A 10,180-nucleotide genomic window follows, 5' to 3' on the forward strand; every position below is an offset into this window, starting at 1 on the left:
GGGAGCGCTCCTCCGAGCGGGTCTTGGCTCTCCTGCGGCGTCCAGTGGGCTCCCCCTTTTCGCTTGCTGCTGCTGCTGTTATCCCAGCCGCCTGAGACCGGTTGGAAAAGAGCTTTCAGGAACCCCCCACTCGGTGGGCTTTACAAAGATTTAATTCACTGCCTGCCCGGTTAATTATACAGCCTGCAAGTGCTCGGCAGAACAGAGCCGTCACCGCAGCTCGGAGGCACGAGCCCTGTTGCTTCTAATACCCCGCCGCCCCCATGCTGCTGCTGCTGTTATCCCAGCCGCCTGAGACCGGTTGGAAAAGAGCTTTCAGGAACCCCCCACTCGGTGGGCTTTACAAAGATTTAATTCACTGCCTGCCCGGTTAATTATACAGCCTGCAAGTGCTCGGCAGAACAGAGCCGTCACCGCAGCTCGGAGGCACGAGCCCTGTTGCTTCTAATACCCCGCCGCCCCCACACGCTGTAAAAGTGACTCCCTTGAGCTCGGAAAACTTTGCAGATCCTCAGCGTGAACCTCGGGCCGGCGTGACTGATTCTGTGAAGAAGTGCAGCGACTTCTCTCGGTGCCAAGTAGGAGAAAGCCACAAAAGCAAGGCAAAGCAAAACAAAACAAAAGAAACCACCTAGCAGAGGTTTAACCTCTAAAGGGGAGATATTCAATCCCCCTTCTAGGTCTTTCCGTGGATTTTACCCCAATACAGCTTTTGTCAATAAAATAAGATTTTTTAAAGGAGAGAGATTCTAGAATCTTTCAATGAAATTCAGTGGGAAAAATAAAAATCCTTTCTTCCCTCCCCCTCCTCTTAAGAAGTCAGGATAAGAATTTCAACCCAAGTGAGGCAGCTCTTCTCTCTCTCTCCCTTCCCTTTTTTTTTTTTTAACCTCCTTATCTTATTTAAACAGCAACACAAACACTGATAGTGGTCAAAAGACCCAGTTGGTAATGCTGTTGCTGAGATCTTTAAGATAATGGGAGGGAAAATATTTGCAGGCAAATGGGGATGGAAATACACAAAGTTCAACACCCCTGTATACTTTGACCTCGATTTTACTCAAACAAAGAGTTGGAAGTCAGTGTGTGTTTACTTGGAGGTTGTGCCACGTGGACTCTAATTGGGCTATTCTTCTTGTAAATACCCAATAATGCAATTTTTGAGTATCTCTCCTCAAAATGTCCAATCGGAAAAAGTATTTAAGTCAGTAAGAGTTGAATGTGTGTTTTCTTCCGCACCAGGTTATCTGTACTTTTCTAACACAAGAACACAAATACAGCCATAAGGCCAAGAGTCCAACTATCTCAATAGCCTGTCTTCAGCCACAATCGTAAAGTAGTGGAAGAACATGAATAAGAAAAACACACGTGATAATTTTCCTGGCCACTCTTCCAGCCTTCAGTTCCTTTGAGTTTGGAGCATTTCCTTGGTGAAATGTGGTCTATGTGTACTTAGTAGCCCTCAGTGAATTTCTATTTCAGGTATTTATCATGTCTCCCCACGAGTTCTTGTAAAACTTTATCATCCAAAATACCCTTTGGCAGGAGGTTTCATGGATTTACCACTGACTGTGCGAAGGGCCATTTCCTTTTGTTCCTTTTGAACCTAGTTCCAGCGCCCTTCTGGGCTGCCTCCCACATCTACAGCAGAAAGAGTTATCCAAGAACTGACCTCCATCCTCACTCAAAATGCCTACATCATCTTCCTTTGACTGCTGGTTTGGTTTTGTTGTTGTTGTTGTGGGTTTTTCCGTTTTTTGTTGTTGTTGTTGGTTGGTTGGTTGGTTTTCTCCTCTGTCTTATTGGGAAGGGGCAGCTGGAAAAGGAGAAAAAGGATGTATGGCTGATTTTATTTGGGGGGGATTTTAATTGGAGGATTTTCTACATAAGCATGTCTATTTCTCCCTCTTTTTTTAATGCCCTAACTCAGTTTAAAATGATTTTACATCAGTTACAGCAGGACCTTCCCAGTGTTTCATTCCAACCTCCAAGTTACCATTTTTCATGTATCAGACAGCTGTGGGAGACACCTAACAAAGATTACACCTTGTCTAAAATTCATACCAGCTTAACTGAACCAGAGGAATCCCCTCGACAGAAACTCTGGGTTCAGTTCAATATTGCCTTATTTCACTCTACATTAAAACCTCCCCAAATTGATTAAAGGTGGATAGAAAGAACTTCACCCAGCGTGCCTAAAACAGTGTAAAGTTATACATGTGCCTGTCCACACATGGAGTTACTCTGATTAACACCATGTGTCGACATTTTTACTCCAGAGTAAGAATTCCTTGTTCCCATTTAGTTCGCCACCACAAACTATACCAGAAATGAGGCAAATTTAAATAAAAGTTTAAAAAGTATTTCTAGAAAACATCATGGCTATGGTCATCTGCAGATCTGACAATAGGTTTTTCCTTGGTTTGGGGTGGGGTTTTTTTTGTTTAATACACATTTCCAGGATAAATTGGCACTCTCACCTACAGTCAGATTGAGAGGCCTCAAGTACATGTGATTCCAATTACTGACCCCAAGCTTTGTAATGAGCTGAGCCATGCACTTCAGGCTCAATGCAGAGGTCCTGGGAGTCAATGGAAAGCAAGGGTTTATGAGACGGAACATTTTGCATAACCAAATTTTTTTCTTATATCTGTTCATAAAGGCCCTGTAATCTTTTGTGTAGCTCTAAAACAAACAAATTCTTTAATGAGGATTTTGTTTCTACTTCATAAGAATAGAAATCATTTGCAGAAGCTCAGATTAATGAGCAGTGACAGCTAATCATTAATAAAATCATTCCGCAAGTCATTTCCAAGGGTCCTGTTGAGAGTAGAGACACACAAGTAGACTGACAAAGAATTTAGACTTACTCTATCAAATCTAGCCATCTATGGCAGCAGGTTCACAGCTCCCATTTGGCTACTCAGGAATTCTTGAGATGGCCTGATTAAGTCTAAATAAGGGTATCGACCTCTGTCTAATGAACAAAGCTGACCCAGGGTCCCAGCTGCTGTGCCTCCTAGCTCATCTCTTTTACTGCAGCTCCCAAAGTCTGATTTTTTTACCACTCCACCTATCTGTCCTAGAACTTGAGCAAAAGAGAGGGAAATTAAATTGCACTATCTTCCCTGTTTGCAGGAAGAATGTTGCAAGGAAGTTAATAGATTCCCCTAGAAATTAAATCTAACTGTAGATTTCTAACTGTAAAGGGAAACTCCTTCGGCCCTATGGCAAAAAATGAAGCTACATATTGGTTCTTGTTATGAAAATGTGCCTCATTAAAGATGCATAAAAAGGCCTCTTTTCCTTCTTAATAGGAAGAATACATCACTGATTGGTACAGATACACAAGAATTAAGAGGATTCATGTGGATCTTACCATCTCTCACTGTAAATAAAAGACCCCAAACCCTACAGTAGGTAAATCCATGGCTAGTGGAGTACAAATGACCACTTAGCTAAGCTCCAAACACTAGTACAGGCACGGTACAACTGACATTTGGCTTCTTTCCTGGAGAAAACACTACCTGAATATTTTCTGAACTTGAATAAAACCTATGTACAAAAGACATGTGGCAACAACTTGACACATAATCATTTTAATATTGGAAGTTTTAGAATTCTTTTGGTTTAGTATCTTAATATAGGAAATGGATTTTGAAGGCTTATGGGAACCTTTCCGACTATCTTGCCTTTTGGACAGTAATGATAAGTTGCTCATTAAACTAGAAGACATCTTTTACAAAGAAAACTTAGCAGAGTTTTCAGAGATGGATGCACAGTAATCCTTGATTATTTTTTGAAACTGCTACTGCCATTACAGATAACAATTGCTTGGTTATTTTGAGTCTAAATCAACGTAGTTTAGCTTTTAATAGCTCTCTGGGCTTGTATTCATGTTGAAGTTGCTGACACTTTGCGCATCACCACTGATCACCAAAGCCCCTTAGCGTAGTGTCACTTGGGGGCACTTCATATGCACTTCCAAATCCTTGTCAGGGATTAATTTGGAATAAATCAGGATGCAGGCACATCCCCATCCTCAAATCCCAAACTACAGACTATCCATACGAAATGGCTCCCAGCCTAGGTAAACAAAAGGAAGTGGGATGACTGTGAGCCTCCTCTGTTGCCCTAAGAGTCCAAAACTGCACCTCCAAGAAGGCCCACCCAGACACCACCATCAGGCTTGTTATGGCATCTTGTAGCTAAAGTCAAGGCTGGAATTCCTTCCAGAACAATTACTATGCCATTCATAACAATCCTGAATTTACACTGTTCTTTATATAAATCGTATTACATAGAAATACATACATAAGTCGTATTATATATATATATATATGCATATGTACAATTACACAGATGCCAGTAGTCCAAGCCACTATGCCATATGCATAGACAAGAAATACAGATGCTTGTATCCAAACAAGGGAATTTGCCTGGGCTCTATGTTTCAAATGCCTAGAGACTGTCAGAAGAGGCTTGGCTTATCTTAAAGAGCTTTTCTTGTCAAAGACAAAACCCCTCTTTGCATGGATCAGTTAAATATTCCAGACTGGGACTCATAACCCTGAGTCCTTTTCAACAGTGTTGCTTCTAAGCATGTTGAGGTTTTGCCCATTTTGGAATTTGTATCCATTTTTTGCATATTGCCTACATTTTCTTTTCTGTCCTCTCTGATTTAGGGAATTAGATATAGCTATCTTGGACACTCAGAACCCACACTGGTTGTCCATTATTATGTATGGGGGCTGCTTCTAAGACAAGAGGAAATTTATTTGGGCATAGAGGAATGTTTTGATGATCCATGTAATTTCCCTTGTGGTATTATTTGTAGAATTCAGGAATAACTCAATCTGACATTCATGGGGCATTTCCTGCCTCTCCTTCTAGAGATGCATCCTCCCAGTTTCTCAGATCTCCCACTTCCCATAAATTTCCTTTCCCCTTCTAAACTTTCTCATGTCCCCACACACTGACCTAGTCTGATGTGTGGATCTGCAAGGTATTCTCCAGGACCTGAGCCCCAGGAAGGCTGGGATCCTTTGGTTAAGTTGGAGAACAGTGGGAGTCATGCGCACACAGGTAGGAGGGGACAATGGCATCTGCCTTAGACTCTGCTTGGAGCCTCCACAAATCCAACAACAGCACGAATCAGTCACTATTTTAGCTGCAGTCTAAATAAAATCTCATTATAAAGGGTGGGGAAAAACAATAAATAAAGTAAATGGCTATTCTGATAAAGGCCTTTTCCCCTCCTGATAACCCTGGTAAATCTGAACTCCATCCCTTGTCAAACAAAAGTAATATTCAAGTATGTGACCCAATGATCTTTGGGCACCAGAAAATATACAAATGAATGTAAGACATTTCAGGCTTGAATAAATAAAATCCCAGAGTCAGCTGTACCTACCAGCTTTAAACCAGGAGCAGTTTTCTATGCTTCCTCATAATCACTGAAGACCTGCATCATTCAGCGCTGTTTCTTCATCATTTTATGAATTTTCTGTATTATTTACAAGTCTTTTTGTGTAATTCTAATAAACAAGAACCCATCCTACCCATCTTCAAACAGTCCCAGCCTGCCAGAAAACTTTTATCTTACCAGTAGAAACTGCAATTTAAACACAGTATAATGTAAGCAGGCAGTCAGTGGAAAGAGTATGAACACTGATAAAACTCTACAACAAATTCATGTATACTCTTTTCCTCCTTCTCCCCCAGTTTCACAGACAGCCTGTTTCATTTCCTCAGTCTCAGTTTCCTTATCAGAGGTTCTCAAACTTTATTTACTCATGCATCACATCTTTTAGACTTCACAGCCTTGGGCTTAATATCTTTGTCCCAGGAACCCAAGATGATTCTCGGAGGCCTGATTCTACAAACACGTCTGTAATACAATTGACAGGGAGTGTGGCTTGCATTTACAAAATTCTGACACAATTCTGAGCAGTGGCTATGAGAGCATACCTTAATAAACATGATTTTTAAAGTTATTGTAGTGTAGCAAACTGTTTAGAATAAAAATATTATAAACATAACATATTTTCTGGCACAATTCCAGAAACTGGTTGATATCTGGTACATGTGAAATTAGTAGACACTGGGTTCTAGTTGGAAGGGTGAATGGATCAGAACACCTATGTAATGCTGCAAAAGGCAAAATAAATAGACGAGCTCTATTAAATGAACCTCATGTTCCATGCTGCATGTACCCTGTGGTTCTCAGGACAGCCAGTTTCAGTTGTATATACTCCATCATTAGCCACAGCCTATGTGGATGAGGAGGCTGGCTCAGAGTCTTTGGAGAGCTACAGTATACTCTACATTTTGGATAACATTGAGCTAATGTCAGGGACTACTCTGTCATTCCTTTCTTAGCTCCTGGGTGAGCTCTGGAAGCAGAGGAAGCAACAAAGTTTAGGTTCCAGCTAAAAGAACATGAACCAACTAACCAGATATTTTCCAGACTACCCCTTCCTGACACTTTTATTTCTTTCAACTTTGATCTCACAATTGTTCTTTCATATAGTCAAAGAGTTTGGGATTGGGTCAATGAGCTATTGCTGCAAGAGGGAAGAACAGCTCCCAGGTGAATGTATGAAAACAGGATGTGGCATACAGACAGACAGCAGCAACTTACACCAAAAGGAGGCAGAAAAAAATCTAGGCTGCTCACAAAAATGACCCACACACCCTGAAAGTCCTAACTATTTAGGAGTTAATTATCCAAGAGAAATGTGGCCTGCTGAAAAGCAAGTTTGAGCAGACTTTAACAAACATTCTCTTTCTAGCTCATTCTCTCTGGCTTCTGAGATACCTTTTGGCCAAATACTGGACCTCGTAGTGCCACATGTTGTCTACAGGGATAACCTGATTTGTAAAATGTTTTGAGCTCCATAAAATTAAACAAGACACATAAGAAATAGTTGTTAAAAACTAGCAACTTTAAGCCATTAGCTTCCCACGATTGTGGTATGAAATAATTTTGTCCAATTTTAACTTCTATTTCCCCTGTTTCAAAGCAGCATCCTATATAGTCTATATTACAGAAACACTAGTGTTCAGAATAGCTCTCATGTTTTCTCCAAACTTAGAAATGTACAGACAGGCACATTTCCAACAGAATAGCAGATACAAACATTTGCTGGATAGTTATTCCATAATTTGTACTCTACAAACATACAGGCTGTCATTATGAAGATCTAACTTGTGCATGTCAGTAATAGTTGCATTGCAAGTCAGAAAACAGGATTCTTTCAAATAGGTGTATTTAGGAGCTATATAAATTGTGTCTTAACTCTCCTGCAGCAGATAGGTCATATGAAAAGCATTTGCAGAATCATTTACATGAATCCAGAAAAAGAAGTGTCTTTATTCATCTCAGTTTATGCAATATACTGTATTTAATAGCTCTGCTAAAGACAAGTGAAAGCTTGGCTCTACAGAAATCATTGGCAAAATTCCCACTGACTTCAGTGGGGCCAATACTGCTGTTAACTCTTCCCTACAAGGAAAATCTAGGTTGCCTAGGAAGGTGGCCTGCCTCTGCTAAGACCTCAATCCAGACTGCTTACAAGCTGAACTGACCTTGTACAATTACGAAAGCTGTTATTCTTGAGAATTTGCCAAATCCTCAAGACAAAACTAGCATAATAAATTATCCCCAAACTTTTACCCTGGAGTAAAACAAACCTTCTCCTTTTATAAATGAAAGCACCTATGTTGACTTCCATATTCCAGTGGTTTCACTGACTATTTTACAGAAATTTTAAAATTTATTATTATTTCCAGAAAGAAACTCATGTTTATTAAGTGAACACTGTGGAACATTCTGCCTCCAAGTTTGACATTTCATTTTAAATGCACTAAAACATATAAAATTTGTTGAAATATTAGTATATTGTTTTGTATCTTCTGAAACTGTCAGAATTAAGGATGATTTATAGCCTGTGAGGAAAGGCTAGGTGAATTGGGATTGTTCAGCCTGGAAAACAGAAGGTCCTTGGGTGACCTAACTGCCCTCTCCAGTACCTGAAGGGAGCCTAGAAGAAAGATGGAGAGAGACTATTTACAAGGGCCTGGAGTGACAGGACAAGGGGGAATGGTCTCAAACTGACAGAGAGGAGGTTTAGATTGGATATCAGGAAGAAATTCTCTGCTGTGAGGCTGGTGAGGCCCTGGTACACAGTCCCCAGAGAAGATGTGGATGCCCCATGCCTGAAAGTGTTCAAGACCAGGTTGGACAGGGGTTGGAGCAACCTGGGATAGTGGAAGGTGTCCCTACCACGGCAGGGAGTGAAATGGGATGGGCTCTAAGTTCCCTTCCAACACAGACCATTCTATGATTTAAATATATGTCTATTCCAGACCATTTACTACACCCTACACCAAACCATTCCGTTTCCTTGCCCCCACTGAAATACAAAGATGACTTTGTGACTAGGAAAAAACCACAAGGAACTGAATTTAATGTGGAACAGAAAATTCAGCAACATTGTGATAGTGCAACAAAACCCCTAAAAATCCAACTGTGGAGACTTCTCTACTTAAGTTATACTGAGGATGGTCCATATTTAGAGTCCTCTGCTAAACACATGGAATGCAGATCCATGTTAGTGGTCATTGACTAACTCTCTGTGTCCCCTTGCAAAGTCTTTCTAGCTGCTTTTCTTTTGAACTCTGAACTTTCACAGTAGATGTTCAAGTACCGTTGTTCTGATCATAGCTGGAAGAAATTGGGACTGTTTGCTCTGAAGCAGCAAAGCTAAGAATAGCTCTAACTTTGCAAGAGACTGCCACTGAAGAAACTGATAATATTTCTGTTGGAGTGCAGTAGGACTTGTTCCCATGGGATGGTATGTAGCCTGATTTCAATACAGCCAAACACTTCATCATTATTTAACTGGCTTATTAACTTCACTGGGATTACTCACACACCTTAATTTATATATGCCCTTAAATTCTTTATTGAACTGGGTTATATAAAGTGTCCTAAAAAAAAGTTCACTCATGTTTTTCATTTTCCAAAATATATGTTGAGAACTGTAGTCTTTCACTATGATTTCTCAAGCCAGCATTTGCCAGACTCCATCACGGGTCAAAAGAATCTTTTTCACACCCATGCTGTTCATGCATCCATCTGTATTTTCTGACAGCTCACAGAATCCAAGGTCCGTTTCACTTCACTGCCTGTCACAGTGAGCTGTTTCCTTTCTTAGTAAAGCCAGCCTTACTAGAAATGTCTATAAACTCTCTTCTGGTTTGCTGTTCTGGTTCCAGTAAAAAAATTCATGCTGGAGTTTTCACTGCCAGATTTCTCTTCAACTCAGTATTGGGGAAGAGGACCCAAATAGTAATGTCAGCATTACTTTCATATGTTAAACTTATGTAGATTTTCAAAAGAAAAAGAAAAAAGAAAACTTCTCCCTTATATTCTGAGTTTATTTATTCTGTGAAGGAGGCAATGATTGTTCTTTTTAAACAGCTAGCAATTTTGGCATTCAATTTTTCTTCAGAACCTACTTTCATGGAGAACACACACACAAGAGTGTGTTTGTATCTCAGGCAAGTGTATCCCATATTCATTTTCTTCATGAGTGAAGACACAGGAGTAGAGACTTTCAGGCGATTACAGACAAATACACTGTCACATTCCCATGACTGTTGTTCATTGTGTTTTAGCTGAATGTCATCTCTTCCAGGCATGGTTCTACATAGTGGAATCACTCCTTTATTTGATTACATGGACATTAGCTGGTCACTCCTAGAGGATCTATCACTGTGGAGTGACATTTTGTAGTGGGTTGAGTTCGAAACTGGGCGGAAACACCAATTAAATGTAGTGGTTTTGGTTCAAAATATTCATTACTTACTGAACGCCAGCATTCTCCCTCTGTGAGATAAGAATTAGGAGAAACCAAAGCAGGCACAAACCTTAAACAGTTGCAGTACAATGAAAGAGCTTTATTACTAATAGAATTAAAAGTAAAGAGAAAATAACATAACAAAATTAAAGCAAATCCCCCTCCCCTCCTCCCCCTTTCCAGCACTTCTCTCCTTTTACCCAGCTCACACAAGGATAACAGAACATGGGATGTTAGTCAGTGTTCCAGTTCTTGAAAAGTCTCTCTCTTATGCTTAAGGAAAAAAGGGTTTTCCTTCAGTTGCACGTGGTTCC

Source organism: Corvus brachyrhynchos, unplaced genomic scaffold (genome assembly GCF_000691975.1).
Source record: "Corvus brachyrhynchos isolate BGI_N302 unplaced genomic scaffold, ASM69197v1 scaffold523, whole genome shotgun sequence".
Lineage (NCBI taxonomy): Eukaryota > Metazoa > Chordata > Aves > Passeriformes > Corvidae > Corvus > Corvus brachyrhynchos.